The following is a 16,186-nucleotide window of genomic DNA, read 5'->3' on the forward strand; positions in this document are numbered from 1 at the left end:
GAGAAAGGGACCCTTCTCCATTGTTGGTGGGAATGTAGATTGGTGCAACCACTGTGGAAATCAGTATGGAGATACCTCAAAGAACTAGGACTACAGGTCCCATTTGATCCAGCTATTCCCCTACTGGGAATCTTCCCCAAAGAATTAAAAGAATCATACCACAGTGATATATGTGCACCTATGTTTATAACAGCACAGTTTGTAATAGGTAAAGCTTGGAAACAGCCCAAGGACCCATCAACTGGAAACTGGATAAAGAAGATGTGATTTTTTAATAAAATGGAGTACTACTCAGCCATAAAGAATGAGAAACTAGAGACATTTATAGCTAAATGGATCCATATTGAGGCCATACTCTTAAGTGAAATAAATAGGACACACATGTGTAAATACCGAATAGTTTCTCTGGTGTGAGAAATTGAAAGTGTAAATAAGGATGAAAATGATTAAAATGAATAACTGATAACTTGAAATAAGAAAAGGTCCAAGGGTTTGGGGATGGTGGAAGGGGAAGGGGAAAGGGAAGAAGGGAAAGGAAAAATTATGAGAAAGAAAAAAAATGGAATCAAGCTCTGTGTAAATAGGGAAGGGTGGAGGGGTTGAAGGGTGCACAGGTAATGGGAGAAAAAATAAGAACTAAGATACATCATGTTCTGGTACAAACACGCAATGAGAAATTCAAATGTATTTTATACCTAAAATGTACCAATAAATAAATATATATATATATAAATTAAAAAATAAAAAAAATAATAACAGTGCACATTTCCATGATAGTAAATGCAGTATAGAGTATTTTTCAATCCTATTTGACAATATTTTTAAATTTTTGGTCCTGAGGATTGAATCCACAGCCTTGCACCATAAAGACTTTATTACTGAATACATCCCCAGCCCTTTTTATTTTATTTTTTTATTTTAATGAAGGTTCTCACCAAGTTGTCCAGACTGGCCTCAAACTCAGGATTCTCCTACGTCAGCCTCCCCAGTTGCTGAGATTTTTAGGTGTACATCTCTACACCAGGCTGCAATACCTCTTTAAACACAGAGTACATTACTATCTCTATAACTAGGACAATTTGGAAAACTGGTTTAAAAAATAGAAATCTTCTTTCACCCTTTTCATTGTAGAAAAATTATTCATTAGGTATTGTATTAGCTCCACTTGGTTTACTATCCAATATAAATAAATTTCAACAAATGCCATTATTGATAATTAACAGGACACACAGTAAAGCATGTGGTGAAAATACAAGGTGTTCTATGTAGCTCAGGACAGGGAAAATGATAGACTTGGTTATTTTCCACAATGTTATGTTATTATCTCTTTTGTTCTTGTTTAAACAGATAGCTACCAAGGGGCTAATGTAGCTCAGTTGCACAGTGTTTACCTAGTGCAGTGAGGCCCAGGGTTTGAATCCCAGCACTACAAAATAAAAGTCTATTAAAATTTGTTTCTCTGTAATGACCACTGCTATACTTTACTTTCACATTCTTATATCAGAAATACCAGATTATTTATATCACTTATGACTCTTGTGTACTCTGCTAGGATTGTGATAGGAGCCATTTGCATTAGGTTCCAATTGTGACATAAAAGATACTGTGATAGGTAATATTCACGATAATTTTATATATTTGAAAAATATATATTTCAAATGCCTATGTTCTTTCTTACATAAACAACGGGGAAAAAGGAAAGGCCAGTATCCTCTATATAATGACTTAAGTAGCTGAGATTTCTTTCATTTTTTGTTATAACAAAATACTTAGAGTTATATATTTTCCTTCATAGGGTCATTTCTTTAAATTCAAAACTGTATGCTTTAATTATAAGGGAGAAGGCTAATTCTTTTTGAAGCTGTTTAAAGCTTACTGTCAATGAATGGCTATTTTTAATAAGTGCCCAGCTGTGTTTGTTACTCGTTTCCTTCATTTTTTAGCTTGTTCTAAGATGAAAGATGTTTTAGCAGTATAATTAATTTAAATATGTGAATAACTTAGCTCTTCGTGAATGGATTTTTTTCTAGTTATTTAATATCGTTACAAAATGTACTACATTGATGTATTTGAGTTGATCTCTAGATTGATAGATGAAGGAAACATCATAGATATTAAACACAGATGAGTCTACCTTAATTTAAATGTTAGATGTGACATGTGATTTCTGATAAGAAAAGTTCCTAATCATATTAGATTAGTACTAGTGGTGATATCTTTATTATTTGGAACAAATGATTAGTCTTTCTTACTGAAGTTGCTGTTGTGCTTTCTCAATGAGGCGTTTTAATTTTCACATTGACAGCTAGTCAGGAAGAATCTATTGTAAATGATCAAAGCACATATTTCGTAGGCTACTTTCTTCAAATGACAAGTAGGACAGTTTTGTGATAGAGAAAAGTTGATGTGTGCTTTAATCTCCATATTTTGATGCTCTGCACACCATGTTACCTTAATCGAAATATGTTTTGTTCTTAAAACTTTCACTAAATGTTTCCTCTTTAAACAGTTTGTTAGGTAGAGAGAGGTTCTGCATGGAATATGTCTCTAATTGCATGATAACTGAGAATTTGCATGAGAGAATTTGCATGAGAGAATTTGAATGTCATCCTAACACTTTATCCTATGTAATAGTTACTGAATTAACATAAATGAAAACAAGAATGTGAAAGAAAACAATCTAGATTTTCCTTCTCATTATTTTAATATTCAGAAGGTAGTTATCATAACTGAAGTTCGTAAAAGAAAAAACAAGGCACTAGTAATATTCCGAGGTGTCTAGGAATGTGCAGGCCTTGCCTGGAGACATCAGCACCTTAAGCAACACCTGATCTTAAAGGAGGTAAGCCATCCATCTAATGCTTGAAACAGCTGGCCAAACTAAAAAAGCAAAACAAACCAAAAAACCCCTTCCTGTTATTATTGAATTGGAGAATTTCAACCACATTTATTTACAATTTTTCCTGATCACAAGCATATTCAAGACATGTTATTGAGGTTAACTACTTACCCAAATTTACAGGTGTTTGCAATACATCTGCTAAGCTAAGATGGGGCTCCCTTTCTCAGAATTCTCCTCCCTATATAGGCCTGGGTTAGACCTAAATGGAAGAGAAAATAAGTGCAGACTTCTTTTTGTAAGCACTCTTCATTCAGCTTAAGGCCAGATTGTAGCAGTTTATCACATTCTTAAGCATATGTTGGCAAAGAACAGGAGGGAGAATTGCACTCCCCTCACCACCCACCAGTCTTCTTTTGGGTTCTAATCCTAGGCCAGCTGCACAGGAAGCTGAGTAGTTATTGTGCCAGTTTAACCTGCATGTTTCCTGCAAAACACTGGGTGAGATTAGGTGAACTTGTACCCCTATGATTTAGACCACCCTTGTGGGTTTTAGTTTGTCCCCACACTCCCCTATTCATATCCATCTTTGTGCCCCAATAGCTGGGTCTGCTGTCTTCAGGCCCAACACCAGCACAAAATCCGTAAACTGTGAGTCTGCTCCCATAATGCTGTAGATTCTAATCCCTCAAATACATTCCTTTCTTTGTATCACCAAGAATGGGTCTTCTCGTATCAAACCCTAGTACTGAATAAATTTATGTCGTCAAGTATACAGTGCAGGAATCTCTTTTTTTTTTTCAGATGATACTACTGCACCGTTGTTTTCAAGAAAAATGTCAAATTCTGGTGTCCTTGAATCATCTGCTGTGGAAGATTCTAAATCATGTTAAATTACTTCCTCTGCGATTATTGATCTTTGGAAAATTTTATAAGCTCTTTTGGGTCTACATTTCCAAGCTGACTAACACAATCCACTACATAGGTTACCACAGTGGCACCTGATGTGTTAAAGTTTATATTTAATTAATCGAACTGCCTGAGGAATTTTTCACAAGATATTAACCTTATAAAATATGATTTTATGGGAAAAGAACCTAACAGTAGTCCAAACATCTGTCATTTTATTAACTTGTCTATGTAATCTAATAATTTTTAGCCTTTTAGAATGAAAATGTTAGCCCAATATTTGATGATTAATTTTGATATAAGAGGCTAAATCATACTTCAAAATATCTGATATAATCTATCAAAACTACTTATATTTTTATAGGAAGGAGCCAAAAATTTGGGTCCATTACTATATTTATTTTATGGCATCCTTCTAAGGAAGAATACACATTCATTTATTGCAAAGCTCCTACGATGACTATGTTTTTTGTTTTTAATCTTACATCTTTGTTGAAAAGATTATAGTTCTTGAGAAGTTATTCATTACATGTTATGATTTCTGAAAATGGTGATACAGTTTTGCAACTGGAGTTTAGGAAATGTATATTTAAGCTGTAACGATGTATCTTGACACTTACAAGTTTAATGATTGGAAATGTTACATAAAAATTGTTGGAGAAAAAATTTTAATACTTAGTTCCTCATCAATCAACATACCTTCCATGTTCAATGACAAAAACCCCTTCAGATGAATCATATGTCAGACATTCTATGTTTCAGTCTAGTTGTATCCAAATTTAAATGTTTATATATAAGGCAAATATGAGGGATTTATCCAAAATACATTGGTTTTTTTCAAACATGAGAACCCAAATAGACAAGAGTATTTATATTTATGTAAAGGAACACTGTGCTATTACATTTGGGGGACTTTGAACCTTCTTGAGTTTCTGTGTAATTGCAGTGAAAATTAAGGGAGGCGTAGAAGGAGAGTGGAAGATATGAACATGGAAAGTACAATTGGTCACACAGCTTCACTTGAGCAAGGAGAATTTCTTGCTAAAGCTTATTCTTTCCTGTGACTATGTTTGAATTACTATTTAATATACTCTTGTGGTATGAGTTGCGCTCCAAGCTTTAAAAATAATGAACAAAATATTCATTTTAGCAGAATGTTTTCCTCTCCTGTTTCCAAAAAATGAAAAAGTGGCCAAATAAAATTCATCATTCAAATACAAATCACTTTTAACAGGTCGTATAAATGATTGATTCTATTAACCAGGGAATCAATAAAGTAGAGTCTCCTTCAGTGCCACGGGGATTATATAATGGATCTTTCATTTTCATCAATAGCTGAGTAGCTCTGTGTTAATAAAAACTTCATATTTCTCATCACAGCCTATTTTCTCAGAAAGTTAGGAGCTTCCCAATTTCTTGACTTGATTCACTATGTAAAGGGCAAATACTAAGGAATCCTTCCCTAAATGATTAGTAGGACTTATTAAGAGAATGAATAAGTGAAAATCAAGGTTGCTTTCTTCCTTACCTTTTTCATTCTTTCCTTGTCTTATTTCATAAGAATGCTATCTTCTTAGTGATTTGAAAAATTTTTCTTCTTTGTACCAAGAGGGATTGCACGACATTTTCCTATCTTTCTCCATTTTATTTATCTATTCATCTTCCTTATATGTCACAGGCAGATTATCAAAGTTCACAGATTTTTTGTATAGATAAATATGAAACACTAGTCCAAAATACTTTTAGTGAAATTATTCATTTTTAATGGTTCCAAAAATATTTGTTTAAAAAGCTTTATTATTAGGCAATCCATTTGGGATCCCTCTGTCGTCTCAGGAGCTATTCCTATTCCCCATTCCTAGTCCCCATTCCTGTTACACCTCCTGTCTATCAGGAGCTTATTCACCATTCCTATTCCCCAATAACTTTTCCTACTTTAAAAAGAAGCTTTATTATCTATTTTGAATTGACCTTGATCAAAATTAAATTTCACGTCTATGTGTGGGTATGTATTTTTAGTATTCCAGGTCTTTTTCATTGATCTACTGTCTAACATATACAAAAGCACACTATCTTGATTTTTGTAGTTTTACACTCAGCCTTGATATTAGGTAGAATAAATTTTTCAAATTGTTTTATCAGTGTTCTTTTGGATATTATGGATCCTCTGAATTTTATATGAATTTAAGAATAATCTTATTTACATTTTAAAAATGTGTACAACTTTGATGATAGTTTGAATTTATATATCAGTTTTTGGAAAGTGAGCAACTTGGCTCTAATATCCAAAAATATTTTGTATTTCTCCATTTATTTAAGTAAGTAATCTTTAATACCATTCAGCAAGTCTCAGAATTTCAATATAAAGATCACTTTTATATTTAATTAGATTTATTTCTACTTATGTGTTTTTATGTTATTATATATCAATTTGCTTCACATTATATTTCAATTGGTTATTGCTATCATATAGAAAGGTATATTATCTTTATCCTGAGAATTTAGTATAAAAGTTCTTCCTGACAAATTGATCTTTGTACCAGTATCAATTGGATATCAACTGTATGAACTAGCATTGATTCACATGAGTTATTATATCCAGCAGGATTTCAAAAAATTGTAATTTTCCTTGCAAAGCATTACAAGCTGCATACAGCCTCTCATGTGTAGATGTCACTACATTCTAATATTGATGTGAACCCATGATCTTTGTACCAGTATCAATTGATATCAATTGAATATTAATATAGCCATCATCTTTTTACACCTAATTTATATGGTATGTGCTTCAGTATGGATCCTGAATATCCCCCAAGGCCACATGTTGAAGGCTTTGACCCCAGCCTGCGGTGCTATTGGGAGGTGGTAGAACTTTGAGGAGATGGGACTTAGTGGAAGGAAGTGAGATCATTGGAGGTGTGGCTTTGAAGGGGATTGTGGGATCCTGGTATCTTCTTCTTTCTCTCTTTTTCTTCCTTGTTGCCATGAGGTGAGCTGCTTCTTGTACCACATGTTCCTACTGACCATGGGCTGGAACTTTCAAATCCGTGAGCCAAAATAAAACATTCCTCTTATTAAATTTATTTATGTGAAGTGTTATAGCACTCATCTAACATAGTATGTGTTTTTAATGCCTTTTTTAAAAAACCTGTCTATGTCTCCTGTAGACAGCTTATAAATGGGTATTGTTTTATAATCTGATTTATATATTTCTATATAAATGAAGAATTTAATTTATATTTAATAATTATTAACATTGTTGTGTTATAATTTTCCAACTTCATGTTTGTTTTCTATTTATTCCATATGTTCTTTATATCTTTGCTCCTATTTTTCTTGCTTTTCTGAGGGATGGATGGATATTATTGTCAATTTTGTTTTATTTCATGTGCTGACTTTGAGTGATAATTTTAGTTTGTTTTTAAATAATAGATTTGAATATAATATATAGATAAAATTTTTATTTTTAAAATAATGGAGATTAGTTCATAAACCATACAAATATTATGCATCAGTGTAATTCCATGTATTCCTCCCATACTTTATATTCTTTGCCTTATATCTTAATTCTGTACATGCTTTAAATCTCACAACACATTGTTATTGTTTTTATTTTATTTTAAAACAGCAAAAACATGACTAAAACATGAAGTCAATAAACGAAAAAGCCCTTGGATTCTATTTGATACTATTTTCTTCAGAGCGAAGAATTTTTTGTGCATTTCTTATTGTGAAGTTTTTCTAGAGGTAAATTAATTGCAAATTTTGTATACATGATTATCTTGCATTTGTTTGAAAGGTTACATTTTTATAGGACATGCAATCTTAGGTTGACACATCTGTGTTGTTCTTTTCACACTTTCAATATATTTTTCCTTTGTCTTCTGGCTTTCCTTATTTCTTGTGAGAACTTATCCATTCCTTCTATTGTTCACTTGTGTACATATGTCTTTTTTTTCCCCTCTGGGTACTTTTAAATACTACTCTTTATCTTTGTTTTTCTTTCCTTTTTTTTTTTTCAACTGACACTAACATGATTTTCTTTGCTTTTAATCTGTTACCATTTGCAAAATGACTTGGAGCTTCCATCGGTTTTAGAAAATTCATAGCCATTATTGCTTTTCTTCTCTTTCTCCTCCTTTTCTTCTGGGACTATTTGACATTATTCCAAGATTACAGATGATTTTACTTTTTAAAAGTATTTATTTTTAAATTTACATATTTTCTGTTGATTGTTTCATGTTTACTGATAGCTTCATCTACTATGGCCAATCTGTCCTTAACTCTATCTGATGAGTTTTTAGTTCTGATGTTATATTTTACATTTTTGTTATTTGTATTTAGTTTGTTGTTTGAGTTTTTTGTATCTCTCTAACATGTTCCATTTCTTCATAAATATTGTATACCATTTCAACTGTACCATCTAACAGTTTTTCATATATATATATATATATATATATTTTTTTTTTTTTTTTTTGGTACTGAGGATCGAACTCGGGTCCTTGCACTTGTGCAGCAGGTGGCGAAACCACTGAGCTAAATCCCCGACCCTTTCATATATATTTTAAGTTGCTATCTGATAGTTCTAATATCAATCCATCTCTATTTATTTCTATTGATAGCCTCTTTTTCTGTCAGTTTATAGAGGTGTGATGAGTCAGTGATGAGTTAATAAGTGGGCCTCAACTTTGCTGTTGCTTCAATTTATTCAGCTTACCACTGGATTTAATATATGGAGGATGAAAGTACAACTTTTCCCTCTGCCTTAAGTGATACCTGAGTGCTGACAGCATTCTACAAATCTGTTGGTGCATTACAGGCAAGTAACCAACTTTCAAAATTATTGGAAATGTCACTATATTTTACTGCCCAGTTAAAACTTTTTGCATCACTAGAAAGTCTCTTCTCACCAGTTACTTATCAGTTACCAGTTACCAGTTACACAGGTTACTTTCTATATCTTAAGAGAGCTCAAGAAATATTCCCTCCTCTGTGCCTTAGACAGCTGAGGTCTGTACATTCATGAAGGAGCTTACTGCCTTGAGAGATCCTTTTAGTGTCTTGCCCACTCTCCATCTCTGGTAGTTAAAGCCTTTAGTGTCTGGGTAAGGAAACAGTCCTCTGAGCTCTCCTGCAAGACTCAGAAGTCTAGATTTCTTTAAGGGGTTTATTCTAGCTCTTTAAATAGGAATTATCCTAAAAAGTTGGTCTCAGAATTTTTATTTATTGGTAACATCATATTATTACTTCATAAAAAAATCTATCTTTAAAATTATTCAATCAGCATAAAGACAGTTTGATAAAACATGGTTTAGTTGATGTCAGAGAGTTATTAGGAAAATAGAGTGTATTAAAATATCACGTATTTAAACACTAACTTCATTGCTCACATAGCTTCTTGGTCTAGTGGAACTATGTCACAAGGTGATTTTTGGTCACATTCTTTGCTTCTTTGTTGCTTACTAATGAAGCTTGGTAGCAGGATGTGACTTCATTGCTTCAAGTTTGTCAGTCTGCTCATTACACACTCCAAGGAGAAATGTTAAATTAATATGCCTGTAACATATTGTGATAACTTTTAAACAGGTATGATGTACCTCTAAGCAGTTATTATTGTGACATTTTCTATTTTTTAAATTATTTATACAATTCAAAAAATCAAGATATTCTTTTGAATTTTGTAGCATTTATCACCATGTGTCCTTATCTGTATGGTGATGAGTAACTGCAACTAAATATGCCACAGATAATGGATCTTTGATCTTACTGGAGATAAAAGTGCTCAAGGCAGTGTCTGAGGAGGATAATAACTCCCTTCACTTTTATTACAATCTTATTGGACAATAAAAGCACTCTGCAGGACTCACACACAGAGTAAGTGTCTTAATTTCTAAACAGAACACTAATAAAATGCAAAATGGGTTCACTTCAATATTAGAATGTAGTGACATCTACACATGAGAGCCTGTATGCAGCTTGTAATGCTTTTCAAGGAAAATTACAATTTTTTGAAATCCCGCTGGATATAATAACTCACCTGAATCAATGCTAGTTCATACAGTTGCATTCACAATTGCGTCCTCATGCTAACTGATGGCAAGAAGAGATAATCTCTCATGTCCTCATGGAAAATGAACCTTAGTAAGTGGTCAAAATGCATGATAAGGGCTCTATTCTCTTTGAGGATAAATGTATGAAAGGTTTTTTTCAGCACAGAGGATCATTTAGAATGCTTCTTTGCACATTCCTTTGTGATTATTCCAAGGAGAAAAGTCAAGTCCCAGACTGTATATATTCATTAGAGGCACCTGAAAATGCTACTGTAGAGTAACCATTTAAAACTAAGGTATGAGAGAAATCAAATTTCTGGAGTGTTCCTGATTCCTTCCTATCACTGAAGCCCATGGTCGTCAGTGGCTACTAATACACTCTATAACACATAGAGTTAATAATAATAACTCAACCTCAAAATTGGTGATTGCAGTATGCCAGTCACCAGTATTTGTCTTCACTGAGGCATCTTTGGCAGAAGACAACCTCTCTTTGTATTTTGTTCTACAGTGGCTTAAGAAAAAATAAGTAGTTTTTCAAAAGCCATGATAATATTTGACTAGTCTCAAAGCTACTGTTTACAGTTATGGAGACCTTAATGCTGTTATTTTATGGGAAAATTATTCATATTATCCAATAAGAATATACTAGATCAGAGGTCTCTAAGCTATGACTGACATTCTTATCTTAGTCTTAGTTATGTGATGTTGAGAAAATCTCACACAGGAACATGTGTTTATTTATTTACATATGCAAGTCTGGTAATTATTAACTAGTATCTAAAGCCAGAATATACACCCGGGATTATAGACATCTCTAGCAATAATATGTACAGATCTATATTTGAAACAGTGATCTTAATAATTTCAAATTTGTTGGCTAACTTCTTGAACTCACATAAAGAATCGTAGTGACAACTCCAAAAATTTCTAGTCATTTGCTTGTACTTGTATTAAAAGTATACCCTTTTATCTGTGGTTTTTCTGCCAATATCTTTTAAAGCCACTTGTCCTTTTCAATGAGGAATAGTCTTTAGTTAAAGTGCTTGATATAATGCACAGACTTCTTCAAACAGGCGCAGATAAACTTCAGTTTGCCAGAATAGGCTGAATCTTTGTGTAGTATAAATGACATATGACACCCTGAGACATGAACTGGGTAAGCAAGTCTTGTCCAATTCATATACTGAATATTAGGAAAAATACTTTATTTCATATTCTGTATAAAAAGGACAGAAGTTCTAATGCTCTATTTTTGCATTCCACCTTCCTCACCCAGTAGCTGCTGTGCCTGTTTCAGAGCCCATGCGCTTTAATAACTCATCTTTGAAAACAGAAAAACAGAACATGATTAAAGGAAAGGGAAGTGCTATTATTAATTCTCAAATACATCATGTGCCAAGTTAAAATCCAATTGAAAAAATCAAGAAAAGATGACATCACAGGCATGGATCAAATTACATTAATTTCTAGTGATCTTTATCTAAAGAGACAAGACAGTTCATTTTCTAAAAGAGAAGAAACCAGAATAACATATGGTAGAGAGAGTTAATTGCAGGTGTATATAAATGGTAGCAAGACAGGGCTGGCATGGCAAGAACACAAAAATGAATGGAGCAAAAACTAAGACTTTCAAAGAAGAAATTTTGGTAAAAATCGGAGTTGGAAAATCAGTGGAAGTTGGAGTAGAGAAAGAGAAAGATATTTTAATTATAGGGAGCATGGGTACTTTTGTTGTCAGATGAGATTGTAATAAAAGTAAAGGAAGTTATTAACCTCCTCAGATATTGCCTTGAGCACTCATGTCTCCAGTAAGATCAAATCATTATCTGGCTGTTCATTTACTTGCAGTGACTCAGTGACACCACTTTCTCACTTTTCCTGTCTCTGTCGCAAGAACAAATCTCCTCTAAAGCTTGGAGCGCGTTTGTGCCTTCCTGCCTTTCTTCCCAGTGCCTTCAAGGGCCCAGCCTCGGATTCTCTCCACCCTCCCGGGCATCTTCAAATCTTCCTTATGGCTTTCAGCCCATGCCTTCAAACATGTCTAGTTCTCTGCTGTCTTAAAAAACGTTCTCCTGACCCAGCTGCCCTCTCTAGCTACTGCTATACTTTTCCCCTTTTACTGTCAAAACTTTTCAGATAACCAGCTCCTGTTTGCTGCCTCCATTTTCTCTGAAACACTCTGGAAACAGCTTTCTGCTCTCTTCACTTTTCAAAGAGAATTTCCCATCATTCTCATCCAGTTATTATTATGGTCTATTTAAGTTTGAGAGCTATCTCATATCATACCTCACCCTTTCTTTTCTTCCCTACTGTCTGTAGTTTGTCCTTTTCTATTTCCTGCTCTTAATCCAATCTCCTTGCTGCCTAGGATCTTCACTGTACCATTATGGCTCCTCTCTGTTCCTAGATTAAATGTTTCCTAATTTAAGACACAGAGCTTTTAATTCCCCAACTTCACATTTTTGTTTCTCCTGTTTTCCCCATACGCACTTACCAAGACATTATTTATTGCAATGGAAGGGACTAATTAAATATTTTTAAATGACTGAATGAATAGATATGTATTCTGCACCCTGTTCAAGAAGTGTCCTCAGTACTCTATCAAAAGCATAATTATCTCCTATCTTTATATTGATTAATTATAGCCATTTGTTTGTGGTTGGTCATTGCATATAACTAAATATGCCAAACTAGTGGAATTCACAGCTCAGGAAATCTTAAACTGCAACATGTGAGTATTAGTAATAGGGTTGAATTGAGCTGTTCTTCAAGTTTGAATTCTAATGAAGACTACAAGGGCTACTGATCTTAAGCATGTTTTCTTGCTTTACATTTTCTATACTAAAATGTAGTAAATAGGAAAACTTCATAAACTTATACACAAAAAAGACAAGAATCACAAGAAATAGGATGTACTACTGAAAATAAGGTGTAGGAGTTATGAATATAGGCTTTTGAAGATCATCTTGACTCCTTTCTCTTTCCATCTATGATAAATTCAACTGATTTTATTCTAGGGTTGCTTAAAGCCTGGGATATGTTGAAGCCTTTCAATTAACCAGCTAATATAGTTAAGCTTTTCTATAAGAATGACAGTCACTATTTTGTCTTTGCAGCTGCTTGCCAATTGATGCCAGTGGAGATGAACTCAAAGTTATGAATAAGGAGATTATGTGGCTTCTGTACTTGCCTGACTGTTGACATGCCTGAGGTTTCTATTTCCTTGCATTATCATACCTGTGAGGTTTGATTTGGCTGATTTACTACTGAATGAAAATCATGTAGAACTCTCTACTTCTTCCCAACATCCTATTCTTAATAAATAAGTGTAGCAGAAGGTGAAAGCTGTTGACAAGTCCTTCATTTCTGGTTAGAAACTGACTAGTCAGCCAGTTTGGAGCTAATATCAGTAATTTCATGAAAGGAATTATTCCACGGAACAACAAAATAAGTAAATAGAATACATGAATTGCATCACAAAACATCTATGCAATGTTCTATATTATTCATATTATTTATATTTTTAAAATTTTCTTTCTGTGCCTGAAAGCCTTCTTACTTACAGTTCCAAACTTTTATGATGTCCCTTGCCTCTTGACCCTTACAGAAATTAAAATTTTTCACTGAATTATATTGTACATGTACAGTTGTTTTGTCTATTGTCAACCACCTATCAGTCTTTGAGCTGAAGAATATAACTTTTACTTTAGGTCTGTATTGCACTGTAAAATGTTTAGTAGTGAGTTTGTGTTCATATGTGTGTTGGCAAATTAATGTTGGCAAGAGATCGGGAAGGGACAGGGAATGTCAAAAGGAGAGGTCAAAATGGCAACAAAATGCATTTGTTAAACATTTCCAAATGTAAGTGACAACAATCCAATTCAAACTTGTTTTATCTTTTCTTTAATTCAAGAAATATAATTGAGCACCTACTATATACAGATGCTACTCTAGATGCTTGGGATATTGTGTGCTTGCAAAAAGCAGCAAGATTCCTTTTCCTGGTGAAATTGCAATGTAGTACAGTGAGATAAGTATACAGTAAACATAACAAATAAGTTACTTATAAAACATAATGGAAGATTACAATTGAGAAAAGGGAAAAGGAACAGAATAAATAGTAAAGGAAAGATAGTTGGGGGGAGGAAGATTTTAGGTCAGGAAAGGCCTCACTGGGAAGGTGAGAGGTGTTGTTAAGACTGGAAATAGAAGACAGAGACCCATGCTGCTGCTGGCAGTCAGTGCAAGGACTCTGGGGCATAATCATGTCTGACATGCCAAGTTCAACACCAGTGACTGGAGCAAAATGAGCAAGAGAAAGATTAATAGAGGAAAAAGTCAGAGAACTAGTGTGTGTGTGTGTGGTGTGTGTGTGTGTGTGTGTGTGTGTGTAGATTGAGAGGCTGTTAACATGTGAGTTTTTTCCCCTTTGGGTAATTGGAAAAAAAATGAAATCTCACATTGAAACTCTAACCTCCAATGTGATATTTGGGAGACAGTTAGGTTTAGATGCAATCATGAGGGGAGTAGCGTCACAATAGGATTAGTACTCTTGAGAAGAGACACCAGAGAGTTTGTTTTCTTTCTCTCTCCCTGCTGTGTGGAGGACACAGCATGAAAGCGGCTATCTGTAAGCCAGAGAGCTCTCACCAGGACTTGACCATGCTGGCACAGTCATTTCAGAACTAGTTCCCAGAACTATGAAAGAATGAATTTTTCTCCATAGTATTTTGTTGTGGCAGCCTGGGCCAACTAATATAAGGTGTGAAAAGAGAGAAGAGACAGTGATACTTCAAGGGTTACAGGAGAGCGACTAGAAGGCCACAGTTGCCGCCTTTCAGCTAAGATCGAGCAGACAATAGGTGGATCAAATGTCAGAGGAAAAATCAGTAGTTCAGTTTGGGACATATTAAATTTGAGGTTAACATATTAAGTATCACACAGCCAAAGAGGTATTGAGTAAATAACTGTGTAGAAGTCTGAAATATAAAAAGAAATTGGAGCTGGAGTGTAATTCTTTGCTTGTTTGTTTGTTTGTTTGAAGCATAGCAGCCAACAGAAGTATATTCTCCACCCAAAAAGTAGTGGCATGGTGTTATGACAGCTCAGTGTTGAGACTAATTTAAGTGAAACCATTTGGGTTGTGATCATGAGGGAATCAGCTTGTGGGGCCTCTTCAACTCAGTTTCTACAAGAATTGTACAAGAATCTATTAGAAGTCTGCTTCTTACCTCGAACACCATTCCTCATTTTTCTACAAGGCAATGGGAATAAAAAAAATGAAGCACAGGAAAGGTATTTGCTTGGAAACAAGAATTTGGGTTCCTATCATACTAACTTGGATGAAAGACACCAGTCTAATTTCTCACTGATAGGTGTTTTTGAGTGACAGAAATTTACACTCAGAATTGTACTTCAGATATCTTCTTTTTCAGTATATAGCAAATATATATTCTTCAAGACAATGCCTTAAGTGCTAGTTTATTACAACTGAATTAGCTTGAAAAAAGTAAAACCTTGCTATCATTCACAATTATGGGAATTATTTTTCCAATGGTGATTGTTCTAAAATGTATGTGCTCATTTTATCAAGTCAAAGATGGTACTGGTGTTAAATTTATTATAGTTGTGCTAATTGTCAAGTACTTTTAGCTTCACAGAATAACACAAACCAATAGCATAAGGTTCTGTTTGCCAAAAATTTTGATTATATCTCTAAAGTACAGAAAGTTGGGAATTAAATAACTTTCAAAATAGAGATGTAGAATATGTTCTTAAGTAACACACAGTATGTCAAGAAACACATACTGGCAAATAAAAGTTGGCAAAATAAAAACAGAGAACTATCACTGCTTGTTCATAATCTAACACCAGGGAACAAATTCTGGATTTAGTGACATGAAAAGGTTGCTTGCCTTGAAACCAGCTTAATGCTTTCAAAGGTGTACAGTGACATCGTCTTATAGGTGTACTCAATTTCAGAACTATGATTTTCTCTGTATTTTCCTTTCTCCTTATGAACAATAAAAATGATAATAGCACTTGCTCAGAAGGGTATTAGTGAAGAACAGAGATTATGTTAAGGAATCTATTTAAAATATTTCTCTCAAGAACAAGAATAAGACCTATTTTAACTTTAATAAATATTTTTATTTTTAAAAATTATTATACTCAACATAAACATATTGAATTTCTATATTTAAAAATCTTGATGAGAACCCTGTCAATAATTCTATTGAGTACCTATAACATTTGTCTTTGTAAAACTTGGTACTTAGGCACAGATATTTCAGCTATTCCCTTCAGGAATGTAAAAGATGTCTTATGACCAATTCATTGACTTGCAAGCCTCTGATTTTGCAAAATACTTTAAAATGAAGAGATA

Source organism: Heterocephalus glaber, unplaced genomic scaffold, assembly GCF_053883595.1.
Source record: "Heterocephalus glaber isolate CG9 unplaced genomic scaffold, H.glaber_assembly_v1.0 deba00001463, whole genome shotgun sequence".
NCBI classification, from domain to species: Eukaryota; Metazoa; Chordata; class Mammalia; order Rodentia; family Bathyergidae; genus Heterocephalus; species Heterocephalus glaber.